General features: G+C 40.6%; 1 protein-coding gene and 3 long non-coding RNA genes across 4 annotated transcripts in view; 3 read left to right on the top strand and 1 right to left on the bottom strand.

Annotated features, from left to right (window-relative positions):
- The window catches only part of LOC138949516 (enolase-phosphatase E1-like), a gene marked incomplete at its 3' end in the record, with an annotated part of 167,093 nt that overhangs the window by 107,767 nt on the left and 31,875 nt on the right, over positions 1–27,451 (bottom strand).
- On the top strand, positions 623–3,585 carry LOC138949501 (uncharacterized). Its single transcript, XR_011450304.1, has 2 exons — positions 623–3,077; positions 3,150–3,585. It is a non-coding gene; the product is annotated as an uncharacterized lncRNA (long non-coding RNA).
- On the top strand, positions 4,625–7,279 carry LOC138949502 (uncharacterized). The gene is made up of 2 exons (XR_011450305.1): positions 4,625–6,771; positions 6,844–7,279. It is a non-coding gene; the product is annotated as an uncharacterized lncRNA (long non-coding RNA).
- Positions 8,423–10,010, top strand: LOC138948146 (uncharacterized). Its single transcript, XR_011449904.1, has 3 exons — positions 8,423–8,542; positions 8,818–8,934; positions 9,540–10,010. It is a non-coding gene; the product is annotated as an uncharacterized lncRNA (long non-coding RNA).

Genomic DNA, 27,451 nt, shown 5'->3' with positions numbered 1-27,451 from the left:
GGCTAGGATTAGAGTAGGTTAGGGGACCCCGTCGCACAGGGAGAGGATGGCAGGCATGCAGTCCGGACGCGGGCTGGTGTTGAGGAGACGGGCGTGTGAGAAGTTGGAGGGAGTCCGGGCGTGACGTCGACGGATGCGGCTTTGTTGTCAACATTGCCATTTAGTTTGTTAATCCGGGGAAGAAAGGATTACAGTGATTAACATTTCTTTTTACTCTGTTAGTCCACAGAAGGACTTCAACGATTAACATTTCTTCGGACGTTTGTGAAAGACTGTTTGCACACCGTGCAAAGAGACAGAGTTGGGGAGTGGACCAGCCCTGGAAGAGTGTGTTTGATTATGTTGATTTGATATTATGACGGACATGTGTAGTTGTATGTTTGATTACGCTACATGGATGTGATGTGATTACTAACACTTGTGGTTGTATGTATGGGTGTTAGTGTGGTTTTTGTTGCAAGCCGTGTGCTTGGGGCGTGAGTATTGCGCTTGCCGGTTTATTTGTTTCAAGGATCGAAACATGGTGAACAACATAATGTTGAAATACCGTCATATCATACATATTGGAAGGGAAAAGGATGGTGAAGGAAGGAAGGAAGGATTGTGAAGGAAGGAAGGATAGTGAAGGAAGGAAGGATTGTGAAGGAAGGATTGTGAAGGAAGGAAAGAGAGTGATGGTGAAGAAGAGAAGGATATATATCATAGTAAACTTCATATACTGTAGACAGGGTGCCTGGGACGCATTCAACTTGTATCAGTTTACCACAAGGACGCCCAGAGGTGGTGGTATTTGAGGGGTTTTATGTTGTCTCTAGCCGATTGTCTACGCGCACATATTTTAATTTGTTTGAAGAATGGCGTCTCCAGCCTCGTACGCCTCAGGAGCAAAGTATGCTACCTGTAAGGGATTAGATAACCTTTTTCTTCCTTTTTGCTCTCTGCTATCGTTTGGTTTGTCTTTACTGTCTTCTCCGCTCCCACTTTCTAATTCTCTTGGCTGCACTGTTTTTTTAGGGATTCTTTGGTTTGAATAATGGCGTCTCCAGCCTCGTACGCCTCAGGAGCAAAGTATGCTACATGTAAGGGATTAGATGACCTTTTTCTTCCTTTGTGCTCTCTGCTATCGTTTGGTTTGTCTTTACTGTCTTCTCCGCTCCCACTTTCTAATTCTCTTGGCTGCACTTTTTTAGGGATTCTTGGGTTTGTGTATGGCGTCTCCAGCCTCGTACGCCTCAGGAGCAAAGTATGCTACCTGTAAGGGATTAGATGACCTTTTTCTTCCTTTTTGCTCTCTGCTGTCGTTTGGTTTGTCTTTACTGTTTTCTCCGCTCTCACTTTTACTGTCTCCTCTGCTCTCGCTATTTTCTTGGTGGTATTTTTTTAGAATTTGAGTTCTGGCGCTTACTGATGTCTTTGTTCGAAGACAGTGTGTATACTGGTTTTGTTTATTAGAATTAATATTAGTGGATTTTTGAAGTAGATTCTGAAGGATTGTATGGTTGCCTATGAATACTCCTGTTGAATGGTTTAATTGTGATGAGTGACATTAGGTTATTGCTGATTTTTGACTAAAGGTTTGATATTCTGGGTGAGTTTTAAGGACTTCCAGTTTTTTTCATTGCCTTGGCAAGTGGTCATTTTGTTAGTTGATTAGAAGATTGTGTTGCCAAGTACAGTTGGGATACAAAGAGGGGACATGCATTGATAAATCGTAAAGGTTGTCAGTATTTTGTTCTGATGTATGCTCAAGAGAGATCAGATGCTTTGATAAATCGTAAAGATTGTCAACATTTTGTTCTGATGTATGCTCAAGAGAGATAAAATATTTGATAAGTCGTAAAGATTATCATTATTGGTTATCTGGCAAGTGGTGAACATAAATCTTTGTAAAGTGAACCATGGAACTGCCTCTGTTAAAGATGAGTTGTGATTTTTTGTCAACTTGTGTGAGTTGGATGTCGACAGGAGATATGATTATTGGCACGGGAAGGATTATGTGAAATTTGTATTTCAGAACCTATTAGTTTTAGAGAAATATTGTTATAGTCAGTTGATGGTTGTTTTTGTGTGAAAGTTTTTGAAATGATTTGAGGATGGAGAATATTATGTTCTTGGGAGGTTAAATATTTTTTTGAATTTTTTTCTGATTCTGGCATGTCGCCAGGAGACGACAGTCTAAGTTGGGGAGGATGTGAGCTTGGGAACGACAGTTACGGTACACATGCACTTGTGTGCATCCGTGTGAACTCGTGGTACCTCTATACTATCGGGGATCCATTAAGGTTTCCGAGACTGAGTTTCATTTCTATTGAATTGGTCTCGCGGAATAGCCGATTCTAAAATTTGCATAGGTAAAACGATTGTTTTTTTTAGTACAAGCCTCTGGAGTAAATTTTGTGATTAATGTTTTTGTGAACAAGAAACAATTGACAGGTGGCTTTGTTCCATCTCCCTTTTTCCCTCCGCCGCGATGTAAAGTTGAATAGTTGAAGGTGACGTTAGGCACTAACTAAAGAAAGTGGGGCTGCCTGACACCCCTCGAGTTGAATGGGTTAATCTTGTGACACCGGTGCACAGGATGTGAACGCTAAAACTGTGCTTTTGCTTGGAATCTTTGAGGGAAAAAGACGTGTATTTGGTGCGGCGTGTTTTCAATGCCGTTGTTGTGACATGTTTGTCACGGCCGGAAATCTTTCCGGAATGTGAGGATTCTTTTGCTGGTAGGTTAAAACAATTTTCTTTCTGTAAATGGGTAGGCGGTGAAAAGAATAGTATGCTGCTTGGGGGGAGGATTTATTTGAATGTTTAAGTAGATTGTTTTGTGAGTTGGAATGGTGGGGAAGATTTTTGTGTGTGAATGTTTTAGAAGACCGTTGTTTGAGAGAACGGTATATGTATTGTAGGCATGTTATTTGGTAGGAATGATGTGTTTTGTTGTTTAATGAGTTAGCTTGTGGTAGTTGAAATTGTTGATTTGTTTACGTATGCTTACGGCGTGCATTCTGTGCTTTGCAGGATGGCTGAGTGTGCGACGGGGTTTCAGTAGACGGGGTTTAGTTAGGTCTGGGTTTAGTTAGGTCTGGGTTTAGTTAGGTCTGTTTGGTTTAGTTAGGTCTTTTCTGTTTAGTTAGATCTGTTGGTTTAGTTAGGTCTTTTTCTTTTTTTAGTGGGTCGTAGATTTGTTTTTATAGACTAGGTTTTGTTAGTGAAGAGTAGTTAGATTTAGTGGAGAGATTTTGGTCAGATTTTGTTAGAGTTTTTGTAGATTTGGTTTTTTTTAAAGAATTGTTTTTTAGGTTGTTTTTTTAGATTTCGTTTGTTTTAAATTAGAGTCTCATTGTGGGTTTTTTTTGGATTAAAGTTGAGAGTGAGGATTTAGAGTAGAGTGTAGTTTGGGGAAAGGATTTGGTGTGTTTTAAAGGGTATCTTTAGGGGAAGAATGTAGTTTTAGAATGAAGAGTGAGAATATTGTTTTTTTGAAGTTGTTTAGTCCTATACAGTGAAAGTTGTATTTGAAGATAAACCCCCGTTATCCCACATTTTCCCCATTTCATCGTATGGAATAAAAGAACCTGGGTAATATAACTTGTGTCGTCTGCTTTAGTGTTTGAGTTCAGTACGAAAGAGGAAAGTAGATTGGCACACGGTTACATTTGGCGCTGCGAGCAGGGTGGGTAGGGGGTGTTACTGTTAGGGCTAGGATTAGAGTAGGTTAGGGGACCCCGTCGCACAGGGAGAGGTTGGCAGGCATGCAGTCCGGACGCGGGCTGGTGTTGAGGAGACGGGCGTGTGAGAAGTTGGAGGGAGTCCGGGCGTGACGTCGACGGATGCGGCTTTGTTGTCAACATTGCCATTTAGTTTGTTAATCCGGGGAAGAAAGGATTACAGTGATTAACATTTCTTTTTACTCTGTTAGTCCACAGAAGGACTTCAACGATTAACATTTCTTCGGACGTTTGTGAAAGACTGTTTGCACACCGTGCAAAGAGACAGAGTTGGGGAGTGGACCAGCCCTGGAAGAGTGTGTTTGATTATGTTGATTTGATATTATGACGGACATGTGTAGTTGTATGTTTGATTACGCTACATGGATGTGATGTGATTACTAACACTTGTGGTTGTATGTATGGGTGTTAGTGTGGTTTTTGTTGCAAGCCGTGTGCTTGGGGCGTGAGTATTGCGCTTGCCGGTTTATTTGTTTCAAGGATCGAAACATGGTGAACAACATAATGTTGAAATACCGTCATATCATACATATTGGAAGGGAAAAGGATGGTGAAGGAAGGAAGGAAGGATAGTGAAGGAAGGAAGGATTGTGAAGGAAGGAAGGATAGTGAAGGAAGGATTGTGAAGGAAGGAAGGATAGTGATGGTGCAGAAGAGAAGGATATATATTATATTAAACTTCATATACTGTAGACAGGGTGCCTGGGACGCATTCAACTTGTATCAGTTTACCACAAGGACGCCCAGAGGTGGTGGTATTTGAGGGGTTTTATGTTGTCTCTAGCCGATTGTCTACGCGCACATATTTTAATTTGTTTGAAGAATGGCGTCTCCAGCCTCGTACGCCTCAGGAGCAAAGTATGCTACCTGTAAGGGATTAGATAACCTTTTTCTTCCTTTTTGCTCTCTGCTATCGTTTGGTTTGTCTTTACTGTCTTCTCCGCTCCCACTTTCTAATTCTCTTGGCTGCACTGTTTTTTTAGGGATTCTTTGGTTTGAATAATGGCGTCTCCAGCCTCGTACGCCTCAGGAGCAAAGTATGCTACCTGTAAGGGATTAGATGACCTTTTTCTTCCTTTGTGCTCTCTGCTATCGTTTGGTTTGTCTTTACTGTCTTCTCCGCTCCCACTTTCTAATTCTCTTGGCTGCACTTTTTTAGGGATTCTTGGGTTTGTGTATGGCGTCTCCAGCCTCGTACGCCTCAGGAGCAAAGTATGCTACCTGTAAGGGATTAGATGACCTTTTTCTTCCTTTTTGCTCTCTGCTGTCGTTTGGTTTGTCTTTACTGTTTTCTCCGCTCTCACTTTTACTGTCTCCTCTGCTCTCGCTATTTTCTTGGTGGTATTTTTTTAGAATTTGAGTTCTGGCGCTTACTGATGTCTTTGTTCGAAGACAGTGTGTATACTGGTTTTGTTTATTAGAATTAATATTAGTGGATTTTTGAAGTAGATTCTGAAGGATTGTATGGTTGCCTATGAATACTCCTGTTGAATGGTTTAATTGTGATGAGTGACATTAGGTTATTGCTGATTTTTGACTAAAGGTTTGATATTCTGGGTGAGTTTTAAGGACTTCCAGTTTTTTTCATTGCCTTGGCAAGTGGTCATTTTGTTAGTTGATTAGAAGATTGTGTTGCCAAGTACAGTTGGGATACAAAGAGGGGACATGCATTGATAAATCGTAAAGGTTGTCAGTATTTTGTTCTGATGTATGCTCAAGAGAGATCAGATGCTTTGATAAATCGTAAAGATTGTCAACATTTTGTTCTGATGTATGCTCAAGAGAGATAAAATATTTGATAAGTCGTAAAGATTATCATTATTGGTTATCTGGCAAGTGGTGAACATAAATCTTTGTAAAGTGAACCATGGAACTGCCTCTGTTAAAGATGAGTTGTGATTTTTTGTCAACTTGTGTGAGTTGGATGTCGACAGGAGATATGATTATTGGCACGGGAAGGATTATGTGAAATTTGTATTTCAGAACCTATTAGTTTTAGAGAAATATTGTTATAGTCAGTTGATGGTTGTTTTTGTGTGAAAGTTTTTGAAATGATTTGAGGATGGAGAATATTATGTTCTTGGGAGGTTAAATATTTTTTTGAATTTTTTTCTGATTCTGGCATGTCGCCAGGAGACGACAGTCTAAGTTGGGGAGGATGTGAGCTTGGGAACGACAGTTACGGTACACATGCACTTGTGTGCATCCGTGTGAACTCGTGGTACCTCTATACTATCGGGGATCCATTAAGGTTTCCGAGACTGAGTTTCATTTCTATTGAATTGGTCTCGCGGAATAGCCGATTCTAAAATTTGCATAGGTAAAACGATTGTTTTTTTTAGTACAAGCCTCTGGAGTAAATTTTGTGATTAATGTTTTTGTGAACAAGAAACAATTGACAGGTGGCTTTGTTCCATCTCCCTTTTTCCCTCCGCCGCGATGTAAAGTTGAATAGTTGAAGGTGACGTTAGGCACTAACTAAAGAAAGTGGGGCTGCCTGACACCCCTCGAGTTGAATGGGTTAATCTTGTGACACCGGTGCACAGGATGTGAACGCTAAAACTGTGCTTTTGCTTGGAATCTTTGAGGGAAAAAGACGTGTATTTGGTGCGGCGTGTTTTCAATGCCGTTGTTGTGACATGTTTGTCACGGCCGGAAATCTTTCCGGAATGTGAGGATTCTTTTGCTGGTAGGTTAAAACAATTTTCTTTCTGTAAATGGGTAGGCGGTGAAAAGAATAGTATGCTGCTTGGGGGGAGGATTTATTTGAATGTTTAAGTAGATTGTTTTGTGAGTTGGAATGGTGGGGAAGATTTTTGTGTGTGAATGTTTTAGAAGACCGTTGTTTGAGAGAACGGTATATGTATTGTAGGCATGTTATTTGGTAGGAATGATGTGTTTTGTTGTTTAATGAGTTAGCTTGTGGTAGTTGAAATTGTTGATTTGTTTACGTATGCTTACGGCGTGCATTCTGTGCTTTGCAGGATGGCTGAGTGTGCGACGGGGTTTCAGTAGACGGGGTTTAGTTAGGTCTGGGTTTAGTTAGGTCTGGGTTTAGTTAGGTCTGTTTGGTTTAGTTAGGTCTTTTCTGTTTAGTTAGATCTGTTGGTTTAGTTAGGTCTTTTTCTTTTTTTAGTGGGTCGTAGATTTGTTTTTATAGACTAGGTTTTGTTAGTGAAGAGTAGTTAGATTTAGTGGAGAGATTTTGGTCAGATTTTGTTAGAGTTTTTGTAGATTTGTTTTTTTTTAAAGAATTGTTTTCTAGGTTGTTTTTTTAGATTTCGTTTGTTTTAAATTAGAGTCTCATTGTGGGTTTTTTTTGGATTAAAGTTGAGAGTGAGGATTTAGAGTAGAGTGTAGTTTGGGGAAAGGATTTGGTGTGTTTTAAAGGGTATCTTTAGGGGAAGAATGTAGTTTTAGAATGAAGAGTGAGAATATTGTTTTTTTGAAGTTGTTTAGTCCTATACAGTGAAAGTTGTATTTGAAGATAAACCCCCGTTATCCCACATTTTCCCCATTTCATCGTATGGAATAAAAGAACCTGGGTAATATAACTTGTGTCGTCTGCTTTAGTGTTTGAGTTCAGTACGAAAGAGGAAAGTAGATTGGCACACGGTTACACATACATGAGGAAGGGGGGTGGGGGGGAATTTGTTCGCTTCACCACGTGTCTTGGCCGACATTTTCATTTTGCTATGCTCTTTCAACGCTGCATTCTTTCGACAACTTTGTCCACACTTGACAGTTAAATCCCAATTAACCCTTTCGCTGCCAATCAAAACTTGCGTATGTGCATTCCTGACATTAACCCTTTCGCTGCCAATCAAAACTTGCGTATGTGCATTCCTGACTGCCAGGGAATATTGGAGTTCTAGCTCCAAACTGGCAGTAGGTAGGTAAGTAAAACCTATGTTATTTTTAAGGGAAATTGAACCAAGAATCTGTTTTTAGTGTCTAATCATGGAAATAATAATTAGTTTGGCTTATAGTTATAATGATGTTTAAATATGAACTTTTGAAAAATCAGTCCGGCGCATCTTCCGGTGCCTGTGGATCAAACACAGGTGGCTGTTTTGCTTGCTCCAAGAACGGATTATAATCACTATCATCTACCTGTTTCCAACGAATCGTCCGAAAGAAGATCTCCCCCTTCCCCTGTCAGTATCCATAATCATTTGCACCGCCTGTAGCGTCAGTCCGGCTTTGTTTTTCCCTACTAGGGCCCGGTCGACTGTCACGCGTTAGCCATTTTGACGAGTCGAGATTTCTCTCCCCTACCCTGTCGCCGAGGCCGAAAATAGCCTTCAGACGCAAAACTGCGTCACCATTTATGTTTATTCATGAGAATGAGGTATCCTACCAAGCCATTGGCTTCTATTTGTGTGCCAGCAGTGACATAGCATTTCTGGAAAATCCCGGAACGGAGAAGACGGGTTAACCCGTCTTAAGGCGCTGTGGCCGCGCAAGCGCATGACGGGTATACCCGTCCTAAGGCAGGCAAGTGGTTTGATAGCAAATGCAGGTTCTACAAATTTCAGCATTTTTAATTTATTTGGGTGATTGCAAGTGCACGTTCTACAAATTTGGAGACTTAAATGCCTCTGAATTATGAGCTATGAATTTAACACGCTCAAGTTCAAATTTACCCATACACCTGTGTACAATCTATATATTCTTTTTCCTCATTTTCTTCACATAGGAAGACGTCGTTCTCTTCCGCAGACAAGGCGACAGATGGGGGGGATGTCCACTCTCTTCCGCTGCTGTTAGTGTTCAGGCATCGACCAGGCATCGACAACTTTGTCCACACTTGACAGGTAAATCCCAATTAATTGATCGCAAATGCAGGTTCTACAATTTTCAGCATTTTTAATTTATTTGGGTGATAGCAAATGCAGGTTCTACAAATTTCAGCATTTTTAATTTATTTGGGTGATTGCAAGTGCACGTTCTACAAAATTGGAGACTTTAATGCCTCTGAATTATGAGCTATGAACTTAACACGCTAAAGTTCAAATTTACCCATTCACCTGTGTACAATCTATGCATTCTTTTTCCTCATTTTTTTTTCCTCATTTTCTTCACATACTAGGAAGACGTCATTCTCTTCCGCAGACAAGGTGACAGATAGGGGGATGTCCACTCTCTTCTGCTGCTGTTAGTGTTTAGGCATCGACCAGGCATCGACAACTTTGTCCACACTTGACAGGTAAATCCCAATTAATTGATAGCAAATGCAGGTTCTACAAATTTCAGCATTTTTAATTTATTTGGGTGATTGCAAGTGCAGGTTCAGTCTCCTTCTTAAAGTGTTCCGAAACCATTCTGCCACAGGGTTTATTCCAGGCTTTATTCGAAGAACCACGCCAGGGTCTTTCAACGCTGCATCAAGAATTGGGTTAGAGATGGAGAATGTTTTCACCACGTGTCCCACCCGACGTGATTTTGCCATTCTCTTTCGCATAGCCCATACATGAGGAAGGGGGGTGGGGGGGAATTAGAGATGGAGAATTTGTTTGCTTCACCACGTGTCTTAGCCGACATTTTCATTTTGCTATGCTCTTTCAACGCTGCATTCTTTCGACAACTTTGTCCACACTTGACAGGTAAATCCCAATTAATTGATAACAAATGCAGGTTCTACAAATTTCAGCATTTTTAATTTATTTGGGTGATTGCAAGTGCACGTTCTACAAATTTGGAGACTTAAATGCCTCTGAATTATGAGCTATGAATTTAACACGCTCAAGTTCAAATTTACCCATACACCTGTGTACAATCTAAATATTCTTTTTCCTCATTTTCTTCACATAGGAAGACGTCATTCTCTTCCGCAGACAAGGTGACAGATGGGGGGATGTCCACTCTCTTCCGCTGCTGTTAGTGTTCAGGCATCGACAACTTTGTCCACACTTGACAGGTAAATCCCAATTAATTGATCGCAAATGCAGGTTCTACAATTTTCTGCATTTTTAATTTATTTGGGTGATAGCAAATCAATTTGAATGATGATGAACAATGATTGCATATTTTTCGCTCACCGTCTCAGATGTGGCATGCAGGCTTTACGTGGAAGAAGACCATCCCTCCACTTTGACATACCAGCTGTCAAAAACCTGTGTGTTTACTTTGAAGTGTTGGAATGTTTGATCAATTAATTTGTTTAACTTCCACTGGCATCAATCCGCAAAATGTATTCATTCAAACATTCCAACTTTGCACATAACCCAGTCAGAATGTAAATGTTTGGTATGTGTCAAGGTGTATAGATGGCCTAACCTCATGTAAGAGCCTGTGCAGATATACAATAGTAAAGCTAAACTTGCCGCTTGCAAGAAGAACGGTGCCTCGCAACTGACAGCAGCAACAACAATTTAATTATCCACACTCACAGTGACACTCAGCTTTTCACCCCATCCAATCCACCAGCCATCCTCTCACTAAAATCCAAACAACCCCCCCCCCCCCCCCCAACAAAAAAAACCACCAAAAAAAACCACACACACAGTCACAGTCACACACATTCACACACACACACACACACACACACACACACACACACACACACACACACACACACACACACACACATTAAAACACATAGAGAATCATGAGATTTTTTTGTTTGTTTATTCTTCCTGCATAATGTTTGTTTAGCCACTGAGCCAACTATAATACTCCTCATAAAAAGTAGGCAGATGCGTTTGAGGGCAGATCTTTATAAGAATAAGAATAAGAATAAGAATACTTTATTATCTCATAGAGAAATTCAGGCGTGGTACATAACAATAATACAAACAAGACATTGGTTTTACATAAGACATATAGCACTATATAACAGGGCAGGTTATCAAAACACCTCCCACATACCTCTCTGGACATTCCTTGCATTGTGCTTACGCATTCAGACATGAACACATCCATGTCTCAATTACACATCGCACACATGGACATTCTTATACTCTCAACTTACCCATTCACACATGGACATTCGACTACGCTCCACTTACACATTCTTATACACTCCACTTACACATTCACACATGGGCATTCTTATATGCTCCACTTACACATTCCACATGGACATTCGACTACGCCCACTTACACATTCACACATGGACATCTTTAAAGCACTGCGCTTACATATTCTCGCACACCTACCCGTATAACGAACTATGGCTAAACATCATTGCAAAATATCATAGCATACAATATATCGCACAAAATATACGGACGTACATAAAACCAATACATACATGTACATTACTACTGATTGCACTGGCAGAAGAGGGGCTGAGTCGGGTATGTGGATGTGTTTACATGTTGCCAAGGGTGATGGATTTGGGGATGAAGCTGTTTTGCAGCCTGAGTGTCCTAGCTTTGTGCGTGCGAAGTCTACGGCCAGAGGGAAGGAGTTCATAGAGGTGGGCAAGGACATGGGACCTATCTGAAGCTATCCGCCTACTCTTTCTCACCACACGCTTTTCATACAGGGACTCCACACTTGCTTGCTGCCTGCCAATCACCCTGCTACTGACATTCACCATTCGCACCAAGACATTCCTGTTCTTCACACTCAGACCTCCATACCAGGACACAAAACCAAAAGTGATGACAGACTCGATGAAAGAGCGGTAGAAAGTTTGAAGGATAGAAGGGTTCACATTCAACTTCCTAAGTTTCTGAAGGCAGTAGATGCGTGACTGACATTTTTTGTGTATGAGGGTGGTGTTTGCATTGAAGGACAGCTTATCATCGATAACTGTGCCAAAATACTTATATTCAGTCACACGCTCAACAGTCACACCACCAATCATCAGGTCAGGGACAGGGGCAGGGTTTCTTCTAAAGTCTATCAGAAGTTCTTTGGTCTTTGTCACATTTAGGTCTAAAAAGTTGTCTTTACACCAGGCGTTGAAACGTTCTACTTCTGCAAAGTAAGTTGCGTCACTATTGGAGAGATCTTCTAGCGCTGTATCATCTGAATATTTGATAAGAAGGGTGGAGTCAGTGCCACTGCAGTCGTTAGTGTAGAGTGTGAACAACACAGGGGAGATAACTGTACCCTGTGGAGAGCCTATATGGAGGTGGACCTAAGGGAAGAGAGAGCTGTCTGAAAGCGGACTGACTGGGTTCTGTTAACGAGAAAGTTGATTATCCACAGGATAAGCCTTGGAGTCACGCTGTATCGGAGAAGTTTCTGGGCCATGAGGCAGGGTTGGATAGTATTGAAGGCAGAAGAGAAGTCTATGAAAAGAATGCGTACAAAAGAGCCAGGTTTTTCTAAGTGTGTGTATGCGTTGTGTAAGAGTGTGAGTGTGGCGTCATCTGTGCATCTGTTCTGCTTGTATGCAAACTGGAAGGGATCCTGATGGGGCTTGACCTGATGGAGCAGTCTAAAGAGGACAATGCGCTCAAAGCACTTCATAGCAATAGAGGTGAGAGCTACAGGGCGATAGTCATTCAGGGTTTTGGGCTTGTTGTTCTTGGGGACAGGGCTGATCGTAGAGTTTTTCCAGAGTCTAGGCACAGTGCAATCTTTCAAAGACCAACTAAACAAACGGCTAAAAACAACGGACAACTGACAGGCACATCCTCTCAAAACTCGTCCACCGATGTTATCAGGACCAACTGCTTTCTTTACATTCAACTTGCTAAAAACCTTCTCAACAGTCTTACCTTGAATTTCAAAGTCCTCCTCATCACCTGCCATATCTACCTTAAGCTGGGAAGTCACGCTGTATAAATCATCCTTTAAATCATCTTTCTCGAATCTACAATTATAGAACTCGTTTAATTTCTCAGAAAATTCAACCTGTTCTTTCATCGGCATGCTATTGCTACTGGATTTTGATTTGGCCTGTCCTGACAAAGTTTTAAGTCCTTTCCATGCGTCTGCTAAGCTACCTGATTCAAACTGTGACTCTACTTTCTCTTTGTACTGTCTCTTCACTTCCAAAATTTCTTTCCTAAATTTGTTCTGTGCTACTTTCCTTTCTACTCTATCTCCAGTCTGAAATGCTACCTTTTTCTCGTTGAGTGTGGCTTTAAGAGACTTTGAAATCCAAGGTTTGTTGTTGGGGTACAATTTCACTGTCTTAGATGGGACAATCATATCCTCACAAAAATTAACCCTAACCCTAACTGTTATGGTGAAAGTAGGGAAATTAATGGCCTTATCAGTCATATACTTGGTTTTTCAATCAACAGCCTCACCAGTAAGATCTAAGGTTTTGAGATTGTGAAAGCTGATATTACACCAGGTTATTATTCTGATCACTCAATTGTTGGTGTAAGTTTTAGAACTGATGTTGTTAAACGTGATAGACCCTTTTGGAAGTTTAATAATTCACTGTTGACAGATATGGAATTTGTAAATATAGTGAAGAAGGTTATTGTTGATGTAAAGATACAATATGCTTTACCTGTTTATAATGTGGATAATATTGATTTGATTGACGATGATGATTTACAGTTATTGATTGGTGATCAGTTGTTTTTTGAGATGTTATTGATGGATGAGGTGGATGCATTTCATATTCCTCATATAAAAAAAAAAGGAAAATAACAGAAAAGAAAAAGATCTTCTTTCTCAAATATACACTTTGGAAAGTAATTTGACAGAGTATAATATACTGTACAACTTTTAGAGCAAACACGACAGGAGTTAAGTCAAATAAGGCAGAAAAAAAGTGGATGGTATGATAATTAGATCCCGTGCTAAGTGGATTGGAGAAGGGGAAAAAAATACAAAATATTTTTGTAATTTGGAGAAAAGACAGTTTGTTGAGAAATCCATTTGTTTTTTGCACAAAGATGATGGTGAAGTTATTCATGATAATGCTTTGATTGTTAAAGAAGCACAGACTTTTTATGAGGAGTTATATACTTCAAGAGAAGCCTAACTGGTAAATCAAGAGATTGATGAGAGTAAACAATTGGAAGGTAGACTTACTCAATGTGAGCTACTCAAAGCTGTGAAAAAATTAAACAACGACAAAAGCCCAGGATCAGATGGGTACACTGCGGATTCTTCAAGTTTTTCTATTCCGACTTAGGAAAGTTTATGTTACGGTCTATAAATTGTGGATTTGAGAAAGGAGAAATGTCAGTGACTCAGAGACAGGGCGTTGGTTGGTTGGTTGGTTTTTGGGGTTTAATGTCTCTTCAGCAGATGCTAGCTGCTATTCGAGACCGATGCAGTTATTTTCTTTTCCCTTCATATGGCAAGTTCTACGTTTCAGACTATTTACATTCAAATCTATCACTGTAAAAGAAGGTTCTAAAAATTAATCATTTTCACTTCTGGTACTTTAAATCTTGTAAAAAATCTTGATCTCTTTTAAAAAGTTAAAAATCTTGTCCGGGGGAACATCCCGGAATAAAACCTTCAATGTTTCCGCATTGTAGTGTTTGTCTCGAAATTCTTGAACGTCTACACATTTTGTGAGAACATGTTCTAATGTCCATGGTTCGTCACATCCAAAACAGTATGGTGGATCTTCACCTTTCAGCAGATACGAATGTGTAATGTGACTGTGCCCAATGTGTAAGCGACAGAGAACTGTCTCTTCTTTCCTGTTGAGGCGACATTGGGGTAGGCTGTCCGACAGCTGGGGGACGATCTTATGAAGTTTATTTTCTTCACATTCGTCCCATTCACTCTGCCATAGGTACTTTATGTACATGTTGGTGCGAGTTCTGAAATCTGAATGCTTTGTGTGTTTGTCAGTGATGAGTCTTTCTCTGGCTTCTTTAGCAGCTTGATCAGCTGCAGAGTTGCCTCTAATTCCAACATGGGATGGCACCCATGCAAACACAATCCTTTTGCCTTCTTCAATCAGAGATGCATGTAGCTCTTGGATTTCGACCAACAGTGGGTGATCTAGCTGAGTTCTCTTCACGGCGGTAAGAGCCGATAGGGAATCCGACAGAATCAGGAAGTCTTTCTTTTTTGACTGATATACCTGTTTCAGAGCTAGCTGTAAAGCTTTCAACTCTGCAGAAAATACAGAACTGTCATCCGGAAGACGGGCCGAAAAGGCCCTATCGAGTTTAGGACCTGTGACAGAAGCTGATGCCACTTTACTTTCAGCTTTGGACCCATCAGTGTATATTCGTTGATGGGCAGGAAACTCGGTACAGAACTGGCTAAAACACTGTTTAAAAATCAAATCATTTGTCTCTGACTTCTTTAACCTTGTCAGATCGAGTCGAACAACTGGATCTGGCAATGTCCATGGTGGTGTTTCTGTCCATCGATTTTCACTAACATGATCGAGTTTTATCTTTGATTCGGCCAGATGTGACTGAATCCGAGAAGACAGAGGTGCTCGATCATTTGGGTGACTTTCAAAAAATTCAGAGCATTGTGGTTGAAATACGCATTGGTAGGCTGGATTTGTAGGCATAGCTTTCAGTTTCAACACATAATTTAGGGTGAGTTTCAGGCGTCGCAGCCTCAGAGAGGGTTCTTTGGCCTCAAAATATAAGGACTGTACTGGAGACGTCCTGAAAGCTCCCAGACAAAGACGTATACCCTGGTGGTGTATTGTGTCTAATAGCCTTAGGTTGGATTTTGCGGCTCCACCATAGACGACACAACCATAGTCCAACTTGGATCGGATTAAAGCACGGTAAAGTCTGAGTAGGACTGTGCGGTCAGCACCCCAGTCCGTATGAGAAACCACTTTCAATACATCCAGAGCTTTCAGACATGATGTTCTCAGATACTGGATATGTTTAAGGAATGTTAGTCGACGGTCAAAGGTCAGTCCTAGGAATTTAAATTCTTCAACAACCTTAACAGGATTACCATTCAGGACCAGAGAGGGTTCTGGCATGGCTCCCCTTTGTTTGCAAAGATGCATACAGACAGTTTTGCTGGTGGAAAATTTGAAACCGTTCTCTGTTACCCATTTTTGCACCTTGTCTATACATAATTGAAGCTGCCTTTCCACTCTATGTAGGGATTTGCCACGCACACAAAGTGCAAAGTCATCAACAAACAAGGATGACTCGGATCCTTTCAGTACTGCCTTTACTATGTTATTGATTTTGATGTTGAACAACATGGGTGATAGAATGCTTCCTTGAGGAACACCCATCTCTTGTTGACAGAACTCTGATAGGTTGGGACCGACCCGTACTGTAAAAAATCGATTACTTAGAAATCCTTCCACAAAAACAGGGAGACGTCCACGAAAACCCATTTCATGCAAATCAGCTAAAATACCGTGTTTCCAGGTCGTGTCGTAAGCCTTCTCGAGGTCAAAAAATATAGCTAGTACATGTTCAGATCTCGCAAAGGCCTCTCGAACGAAGGTCTCAAAACGTACCAAATGATCAGTGGTGCTGTGTCCCTTTCGGAAGCCACATTGCACATCACTTAAGAGGTTTTGTTTTTCTAGGTACCACACCATCCTAGCGTTGACCAATCGCTCCATGGTTTTACACAGACAGCTGGTCAAGGCTATCGGACGGTAGTTGCTGGGGTTTGTATGATCTTTACCTGGTTTTGGAATGGGGACAATCATCGCTTCTTGCCATGAAGGTGGAAAGGATCCACTCTCCCATATGTGGTTAAAGACCTTCAGCAAGACCAGAAGACAACTTTCTGGTAGGTGTGTGAGGAACTGATAATGTATTCCGTCCAGCCCCGTTGCTGAGTTGTTGCATTTTTGTAAGGCTTGTTTGAGTTCAGTTATACTGAACAACTTGTTGTAGTTCTCCTCATTCTGAGATGAGAAGTTTATGGGTTTACGTTCTTGGGTGGCTTTGATTTTTTGAAAATCTGTGCAGTAATTTTCTGTTGATGAGTTTTTTTCCATTGTTGAAGCCAGAACGTTTGCTACTTCATTCTTTTGGGTTATAAGGGATCCATTTACCACAAGGTGGTTAATTGATGCAGATCCTTTTTTCCCTTTGATTTTACGAATAGCATTCCAAACTTTACTTGATGATACCTTAGAGTTTAAGTTTGAGCAAAAAGACCTCCAGGATGTTCTTTTAGAATGTTTTATGACAGTGCGACTCTTAGCGCGAAATCTGAAGAAAGTCAACTTCTTGCTAAGGGTCGGGCATCTGTAGAACCTGTGTAGACTTCTCTTTCGCTCAGATCGGGCTTCTTGGCATTCTTTATTAAACCATGGCACTTTAATGCGGTTGTTTGAAGATGTTTTTGGGATGTACTCAGTGGCAATGTCTTGTAGAGTGTTTGTAAAAATAGATGATGGGTCGTCACTTCCATCAAAGACAGTGTCTTCTGTGAGTTGGACAGAACATTCGGCAGTAAAAGACAGCCAGTTTGCCTTGTTCAGGTTCCATCTCTGGGGGGAAGCTTCTTCCAATCCATCTATTTGAGACATCAAGATAGGGAAATGATCGCTACCACATGTGTCATCATAGACTTTAAATTCAAAGTCTAGAACAAGAGAGGTGTCGCAAATAACTAGATCTAGTATGGACTTGCATCCTGTTGCTGGATGGAGATATGTTGGTACTCCATCGTTTAAAACGCATAGATTACGATTGTCTAAAAAATCTTCTAGAATTCGTCCTCTCGTACTTAGAGAGTTGCTGCCCCATAAAGGGGAATGAGCGTTAAAATCTCCCATTAAAACAAAGGGAGCTGGAAGCTGATCAATAAGATTTTCAAGATCGTGCTTCGTGTAACATTTGGATGGTGACAGATATACACTGCAGAGAGTGATGGTTTTATCTAATGTCACTCGTGCTGCGACGGCTTGAATGTTTGTACATAGGTTGATCTCACTACAAAGTACACTTTTCTTAATCAAAAGAGCAACTCCCCCAGACGTGTTATTGTCTGAATGGTTTCTAAAAACATTGTATCCAGATACATTAAAATCTTTGTTTGGTTTCAGCATTGTTTCCTGTAATGCTGTAGCAACAGGATGAAATTTGTGTAAAAGTAGACATAATTCTTCATAGTTAGCTTGGACCCCTCTACAATTCCATTGAATAAAATTGGCTATGTTTGTTTAGTTTTAAGAAATTTCTGCCTCCATACCCTCTTCGTCGGATAAACTCCCAAAATGATTGTATAGTGTGATGGGATTTCTCTCCATTTTTGGGGTGCGAGGCGATCTTTGGGGCAGAGTAACTTTTCCCTTGTCCGGAGGTGTTCGTGGTGTGGATTTAGTAAGGTCCACTACCTCCACAACCTCGACGGCCCCCTTCCTGTGAGTTGCCCTGTGAACGGGCTTCTGGGTTGGGGTGGTGAAGCGAACCTCACCAGGAGACCCCATAGGGTCCTCAATTGGGGTGGTGAAGCGAACCTCACCAGGAGCCCCCACAGGGTCTCCAGTTGGGGCGGTGAAGCAAACCTCACCAGGAGACCCCATAGAGTCTCCAGTGGGGATAGCCCCACCTGTGCTTTCATCTGTCTGTGTACAAATACTTTTGTTTCTTGTGGGCTCTGTCCTTTTCAACATGGACGGGCCCGCCTGGACACCCACAGACCCATATGAAATACTGGTCTGGGTGGGTGTTGACTTTGTTGCAGGTCTTTGACTGACTGCTGCCGCAAAACTTTTCTGGAAGGAAAAAACATTCGTTTTTTCAACCTCCTTCCTGGCGTCTGAGAAAGACATCTTTTTCTCCGTTTTTGTTTTTTGAATGGCCTGTTCAAACTTGTATTTTGGACATTCTCTGGAGGACGGGGAATGGTTTCCCTTACAGTTTGTGCAGGTGGGTGGTGATGTGCAGGGACCTTCGTGAGGATCTCCGCCACACCTCTCGCACACTGCCTTCTGTTTACATCCAGCCTTTGAATGTCCAAATCTTTGGCATTGGAAACATCTCATTGGTGATGGAATATACAGAGTCACTCTTATTTGAACAAATCCCACTTTGATTTTCTCAGGGATGATTGGGGTACAAAAAGTGACGAAAAGGGTGTTGGTGGGTACTCTGATATCGCCCTTCCTGATCAACACCCGGTACACATCAATGACACCTTGATCCTTTAGACCTTCTTTTATTTCAGCCTCACTGAGGCCCTCCAGCTCTCGGCATCGGATGACTCCTTTGCTGGTGTTCAGGCCTCTGTGAGGACTGACCTTGACCGGTCTATCAACAAATTTCTGACCATTCAGACGGAGAAGACCATCTGATGCCTTTTTTGAAGGACATTCAATCAGTAGAGAACCATTACGAAGTCTCTTAATGTTGTCTATCGTTGATGATACTCCTGCAATAACCTTCTGTATCGCAAAAGGCGAAAGTTTGGAGATGGGCTGTGCCTCATCTGCTGTCTCAACAACAATGAAACGGGGCCAGGCCTCGCTGATGTTGTTCTTTGTTGCTCTGACTCGGACTTCATCGTCAGAGTCAGAGTCAACGCAGTATCTTCGTTTGTTTCCGTTTCGGGTGCTTGAAAAAAAAGAAGAAAAAGAAGAGGTGGCCATGTTTGGGGCCTTTATCTTCGTCGCATCTGATCCCCACCCACCACGGAGCCCAACAAGGGGACGCTTAGGTGGAGCGGTTATCCAACTCCAGAGCGCCAAGGATACAGATGGATATACGCAGCGATAAGAGGAAACATATGGTATCAATCTGTAATAGGAGATTTAACTCTTTCCAAGCGGAAACGGGTTAGGTAACAACTTGGCATAATGTTCGTCAACTCTTTCCAAGCGGAAACGGATTAGGTAACAACTTGGCATAGTGTTTGTCCCGACTACCGCCGCCCCCTCCTACCGCCGCTTGCTCCTTTAGCCAAAGGTCCGATGCAATATGCTCAAGACATATACCCAGACTTGACCAGCCGATTGATTGAAGCGGGTAAGCCTTTTTCAACCTCCTGTCTTAGATAAAGACTGGGCCAAAATGATGTGTTGGCGCTACAAAGTCGCAACTAAGTAAACCCCTCAATCATCAGGTCACCAGCCCAAACCGGTACAGGTCGCAGCGCACGGCAAACACGCTGGGTCTTAAGAAGACCACAGAGAAATAAGGATGTGGAAAAGAAGACTTTTGGGAAGTGAAATAAAGGTGACGGATCCAGTCAGGTAGAAATAAGACAAGAAAGGAATCAGAAAACTGCAGGGAATAGTAGGGAGAGTTTTTTGGAAGGAAATATAGGTGAAAGGACTGGTAAGGCAGAAATAAGACAAAAGAAGAGAAGTAAAGGGGTGGGGTAGCTTAGTGGAAACACTCCCGCCGCGTGAAGGCGACCCCATGGGAGCGAGACAGGGCGTTATAGTATGTATTTCAAAGGAAGGTAAAAATAAAACACTTTTCAAAAATTGGAGACCAATTACTCTGTTAGATACGGTTTATAAGATTGCATCAACGTGCATCGCAGAACGGTTTAAACGGGTTTTACCAAATTTGATTCATGATGATCAAAAAGGCTTCTTCAAAGGAAGATATATTGGTGAAAAGGTCAGATTAATATATGATACCCTGTTCTACTCAAATAAACATAATATACCTGGCCTACTTTTGATGATCGACTTTGAAAAGGCTTTCGACAGTGTTGCAAAATTAGGAAGAAAAGAAAAAGATCTTTCTCAAATATACACGACAAATTGTGGATACGTCATTGTGTACTTTTTGCGGTAGAAATGAAGAAACCCTTTTACATATGTTTTGGGAGTGTGATAAAGTGCAGACTTTTTGGATAGAATTTGTAAATTGGCTAAAGGTGAACTGCACCCATTGTGACAATTTAAAACTGTCTAAAGAACTGGTTCTTCTTGGAGTTGCGAACAATGTAGTCACCGATAAAGCTTTTGATGTGTTAGTAATCTGTGCCAAACACCACGTATATATTTCCAAAATGAACAAAAAGACCCCTCATTTTCAGACATTTAGTAGAAATTTTAAGCAAAGATTTATTTGTGAAAAGTATAATGCAGTTGTGAATAATACAGTAGATACATTTAACAAGGATTGGCGCCTGTATATACATGTTTTGGTGTAACCCTTAGGTATTTTCCTTCTTAAATCCTTTTGATACGGCGACCACCAAGCCCTGAACATCCCCCCTCCCCCACCCACATGTATGTTGTATTTGTTCAAGTGTTCTTCTGTTGTATGGTTCTGTCCCTTTGTTTAGGTGATGTCCTGTAATGCACAGTGTATACATGTAAAAAAAAAAAAATTCACAAAAAGAGAATAAAAAAAATAAAAATAAAAGATCTGTCCTCAAACGCATCTGCCTACTTTTTATGACGGGTAGTGTAGAAACCTCTGGAAGCATCTTCAGCCGAATCAGGTGGAAAAGCAGTTCTGATAGCACCTTCAGCACAGAATGGTGATGGTACTCTGAATTTGATCATCGTCCCCAGCGAACCCAGGAGCAAGCTGCCTTACCCTAATGTAGCGGTCCTTCCTGAAAAATAAAGAAAACATATAACTGAGCATGTTCAGTATTCACTGTGTGCGGACGGGGATGGGTTTTGGTTAGCGAGGGGAGGGTGTGTGTTGGGGGGGGGTGGGAAGGTGTGTACGTGTTGAGCAGTAAGGGGTGTGTGTGTGTGGGGGGGGGGGTGAGGAAGCACTTGCTCTTCACATGACCATTGGGATCGGGGATGGTGTGTGTGATATTGTAATCTAAACTATACAAAAAATATGTGCGTGTATGAACTTTGTGCTCAGCAGAAATGTTCCTCGATTTTAGTCAAAAACAAGTGTGCCCTCAACCCACACACTTTTGCTCTTCAGCATCAACCCTATACAGTTTCATTGGGAAATGTGTCTCGATTTCAGTCCAAAACAGAACTTTCAGGATCCAAAGCACTCGCCTGTCAGCCTTTTTATTAAAATACATTCAACCCACCACATTTTCCAGCGATGAAGATTCTGGGGATGTGTGTTGATCCCATTGATTTTGGCCATTTCAGATCTGGCCAGAGTTGTACATGGGATAGGAACATAACTTCACCCAGACACATAAAATATTAACACCCTGACAGTCAGTGACTGCTTCATGTGCATAGTTGAATTTTGTTTATGAACGAATTTCTCAACAGTTACTAGCAGTAGTAAAGAAGTAACAATTTTGTTAATCTGAGAGTGGTTTCCACAACAAAATCTAACTCTGAGCAGGAAGAAGCCAGGGTGTTGAATGTAGAAGTATCCGAGTGAACAGATTCATTCTTATTGCATGTACAAGCCTGGCAAGATCTAGGGTGGTGAGCCAAGGGAAGAATAACTGTATGTGCCTTTAAAATAATTCCAGTAATGATTTCATTTTATCTTGCAATTTTATGTTTTACTATCCTGTGCTGCAATAGTTCATTCACACTGTGTATTTTACTTTAAGAATAGTGGCAAAGGATTTGAGAAGAGAAAGAGAACTAAAACAACGCTTTATGTACCATTTTGTATAAATAGTACATATTGTACCATGTATGGATACATACAGATGTAAGAATTTATTTTATACAAAGCCGTAATGTTTTTGTGTCAATAAACTTGCATCTCTTGTCACTACTCTCAGATTCAGGTGTAACAAGTGTTGACATAGCTGAATGTTTCTATCTAGATTGTAAGTGCATCTAATCATGTGAACCACAGATCTCTTTACAACACAAAGCACAAAAATATGCCAAAAACATCTACACAGTTTCAATCTACCATCACCAGTACCAGTTTACATATCATAAATCAATTTTACAATAACAATCTAATAAGCACAAGCAGGTATAGTACTTGGTAGTGGTACAGAAATGTGTAACTTACTCTTCAGGGTAGTCTGTAAAGCAGCATGCCCACTCGGTCTGAATCCTCTCCAGAATCCATATATCTGAAGGCAAGAGCTGTATGAATACTTCATCACACATCATCTCTGGTTTCTTAGGAGGCCTGAAAAAATGCACAATAAAATAATGAATTAACAATAAATAATAACTGTATTATAATTAAACCACTCGCACATTGATCCTTTTACCCCCTCTTTCACAATCATAGTTTATACAACAGCATTTACCTCTGACTCTGTTCATGCAGAGTAAATATCAAGTATCTGAACAGAAAAATAACCCTTCTAATAATACACAATAGACACACTTTCAGTGGCAGTGATTCAAGTGAAGTCAGTTTCTTTCTTCATTTCTTTAACAAAAATTGTTTTGGGCCAGTTAGTGTTACTCTTGCCTTTACACACGAACTATATCAAATTATACATGCATTCAGCTTTGAACACATACTTCTAATGTTGGGAGTGCAGTGTGAACCATACAATTTACAGTGTAACAAGAAGGGCAAAGCCCACAGACTCACATGCTGAACAGACCTTGATCTTTCTTTCAGAAATGACAAATATCAGTTTAACTCAAACTGACCTGGAACTTGAAGATATGTAACCTAATGTGAGTTAGTATGAAAATATAATGTATTTCCCTCACACATATGTAGTTTTGGAAGAGTTATTTTCAATAGTTCAAGGTCAAGGTCACTTCAAAATATATACATTTCAACTTTGAAGGACCCTTGCGACCTTGACCTTGAAGCAAGGTCAACCAAACTGGTGTCCAAAGATAGGGCTTACTTTGCCCTGTATAGCATACATAGCTAAGGTTGCCATTCTCAATAACTTCAGAAAAAAATGTGAAAAACAATCGTTTTTAAGACAACAATTATGGCCCCTGTGACCTTGACCTTGAAGTGAGGTCAAGTTGCCAAACATGTTTCTGAAGATCTTGTAACCATACACCATCAGGCCACAATTGGTGTTGATAGACTTAATAGTGTCCAAGAAATATACAATGTTAAAGGTTTCACAGACGGACGGGGGGGACGGACGCCCGGACGCCCGGAAGGACAGGCGGACGATGTCGGTGAGTAAATAGACTCACTTTTGTAAGTATAATGTATTTCCCTCACACATATGTAGATTTGGAAGAGTTACCTTCCATAGTTCAAGGTCAAGGTCACTTCAAACTATGTATACAATCCAACTTTAAAGGACCCTTGCGACCTTGACCTTGAAGCAAGGTCAACCAAACTGGTGTCCAAAGATTGGGCTTACATTGCTGCCCTGTATAGCATACATAGCTAAGGTTGCCATTCTTGATAACTTCAGAAAAAAAATGCGAAAATGTGAAAAAAGGTCGTTTTTAAGACAACAATTACGGCCCCTGTGACCTTGAACTTGAAGTGAGGTCAAGTTGCCGCACATGTTTTTTGAGATCTTGTAACCATACACCATCAGGCCACATCAGGTGTTGATAGACTTAATAGTGTCCAAGAAATATCCAACGTTAAAGTTTTCCGGACGGACGGACGGACGGACGGCGGGACGGACGGACGGACGACACGGGTGAGTACATAGACTCACTTTTGCTTCGCATGTGAGTCAAAAATAAGGATACACAACAGTTTATTCAGAGATAGATTTGCCATTCACTGCATTATATTGTTAGTTGAATGAGATAGATCTACATCGATACTTCAATGCATTAGATTTGCTTTCAGTTGTTTCAGTGCCTACTGCTCATTCCTCCACCATCATGAATTGTGTGGGAAATTCAGTCAACAGTGCCCACACAATTCAGTCAACAGTGCACAGTTCCAGAGAAACTGATGCTGCTGTGCAATCATTGATTCACTGATCGACGATCGTTCATTCAATCATTGTCAATGTCACTGTCAGAAAAACAACAACTGTCTCTTTCGTCGTCACTACTACACATTGGCTCGTAGCCCTATTCTCCTATGACACTGAACACGCGTTCGGAGACACTCAGAGTCAGATAGTACTGCCTGGCCCATAGATCTACCCTTGCTCTCACTTTCTAACAAATTTATTATTACAATATACACTGACACACACTCACACACCGAGGCGCGCAAACGAACACACACACCGTGGGACACAAAAAATACACGCACACAACGGATAAATCTTGTTCTTACCTGTTGAATGATTCAAACCGATTAAAATCAGCGACAGGAAGATGTACACGCCAGATTTGTACAGTCGCTGATGTAGAAAGTGGAAATTTAGTCAAACTCATAGCAAATCTCCCGACTCAAGGTAGATCGTGTCCCAAATCAGCTGTGCAGGTCGCTTCACGACTTGTATTTGAACCCCCTCCAAAGCGCAATCATTTTTTCAACTTCTTTGTCGACATCATTCTTTGGTTCATGCGTCGGACTGCCGAATATTTGATTTTTTCGGACAGAAAAATCAGAGACTGTCATGGCGGCCGCCATGTTTATTTTAGCAATAAGGTCGAAACTAAGGAATTTAGGAAGACGAAAGTACTCGATAAAAACTCATGTAAATAATTATTAATTTCTTTTGTCAATATTCTTGCATTTAACAGGTAAATTCAGATGTATAAGTTGTTTGAAATGTGTCGGGAGCCGATTTCAACAAGAAATTGTACAGATATTTGCTAAAAATCCATCTTTTACTGACAGTCATGCGGAGCTGTCCTGTAGTAGTTTCCTAACTGTATATAATGCATTATTTAGTATATAATGCATTATATACTAAATAATGCATTATTTAGTATATAATGCATTATATCCCATGACCTCCCTTCTTTGTCTCTGTTACTTCAGTATGGGTATATATGTTGTATTTTTATAGCTCAATAAATACATCATGGACTCCAAAAAATATATGATAGTGCAGATTCCGATTTGGGCAAAGGACTACTTTCCTCCCGACCTTTGACCTCGCGCCGAACAATGTGACACATTTGTATGAAGTTCTAAAATCGTATTGCACGGCTCAGAAAACCATATCAGTTGCACGCAAAAATGAATCTCAGAACTGATCTGATGTATGAGATGCAATAAGCAAAAGTTTCTTTCATTATGAAAGCAATGCAGGTCGAAAAAAACGAACATTCAACTTACAAGATAACCAGATGCTAGCGAACCAAAACAAAAACACGAGTACCCTCCCCTTGCATCGTTAGCAGACGACTTTTGAAAACTTCTGTCGGTAGTGTGTTTTGGTGTGCGCCTTCAGCTATCAAACATCGGCTGTTTCACGTGTTTTGCGAGCAAGTCTACTCTTTTGCCTGGCTCTGCAGTAAGTCCACATATTTTTCCGTAATCCAGTCATATTCCTTCAAAATGCAATCAATCGGCGGTGACAGACGTGTCGGTCGCGTTTTCCTCACACGGGCCATACCAGTTTAAGTTCATCCATGCAAACACACTCGCAAAACAGTTTATCACGTAGATACATTTCAAATAGGGAGCAAATGGTTAAATCTAAACCTACATATTTGTTCCCTAAAATTTGCTTCTCTGTCAATAAGCCTAATTACACACGTTCGAGAAAAACAACGTGGAATCAATTCTGAATCGAGTAAGCCAAATGGGTCCCAAACCCGTTTCGCCGGTTCTGCCGACCTGAAACGCAAAACAAAAGAATTGTGCGCTTCAACTAAATCAATTTCTATTCGACTTCATTACTTTCTTGCAACTTACGAACCTTTACTTAAAGCTTTTAAATGGTCTGAAAGTAGTGTTACCGCGTACTTATCGATGCACTCATTCGTTTTATTTTTTCAGCGACGGTCACTTAGTTTAAGGTTGCAAAAGGGCTAAGTCTCGCTGGCAACAGTTTTACCCTGCACAGATCGCAACAGTGCCGCTAGTAGTCTACACTTTGTGTTTGATGGTAGAATGGGATATACAGATTACAACACTCGTGGTTTTTTATATGGCTTGTATTTCAGTCAAGACCCAGCGGGAATATCAATCGAGAGCCACTCGCCAGAGGCTCGTGTCTCCCGATGATATTCATCCGCTGGGTCTTGACTGAAATACAAGCCATATAAAAAACCACTCGTGTTGTAACCTATACATATACTATATAATGCATTATGTAGTATATAATTCATTATATACATATATAATGCATTATTTAGTATAAAGTATAATGAATTATTTAGTATATAATGAATTATATAGTATATAATGAATTATATAGTATATAATGCATTATATAGTATTATAGTATATAATGCATTATATAATAAATAATGGATTTTTTATTATATAATGCATTATTTACTTAAATAATGAATTGTTTAGTAAATAAAAGATTTATTTAATTACAACAATCACATTTTTTACTTTTGTGTAAACAATGAATTATTTAGCTAAATAATCCATTATTTAGCTATATAATGAATTATTTAGCTAAATAATTCATTATTTAGATCAACACGAAAAAACGTAATTTCTTTACAAACGGATTGCCATAGTTTCGGCACCATCAGTAAAACTGTTCAACTTATTTTAAATACGTTAGATCCCAATTTGAAAGGTCTTGTATGGCAGTGTCATCTAAGTATTTGATGGCTGGTTTTAAAGGATTGCCTCTGCAGTCATTTGTATGCAATGTAAAAAATATAAGAAGATAACAATGTGGCATTTTACTGTGGTGATTTTGCAAGTATACAAGAAAAGCAAATGCTTGCACACGACTCGCCTTCGTTAGCCCTGCTCCTCCCTAACACCCCCCCCCCCCACCCCCCTCAAAAAAAAAAAGAACAACAACAACGCCCTTCCTTTTAAGACCCCTTGGAGTGGGGATTTTACTACCTATGACCCCATCCCCCCCCCCCCCCCCAAAAAAAAAGAGCTGTTTCAGCTTCATAAAATTATGTTAAAGAGAACTCCATATGTGACCTGTTTCCATCCCTTTACCCCTAACCTCCTACCCACCACCACCACTAGCCTGACACACTTATCAACATCCACCACCACCACTAGCCTGACAT

The sequence above is a fragment of the Littorina saxatilis genome, linkage group LG15 (assembly GCF_037325665.1).
Source record: "Littorina saxatilis isolate snail1 linkage group LG15, US_GU_Lsax_2.0, whole genome shotgun sequence".
Taxonomy (NCBI): Eukaryota; Metazoa; Mollusca; class Gastropoda; order Littorinimorpha; family Littorinidae; genus Littorina; species Littorina saxatilis.
The sequence above is the reverse complement of the archived record's forward strand: the minus strand, read 5'-3'. Positions and strand labels throughout refer to the sequence as shown.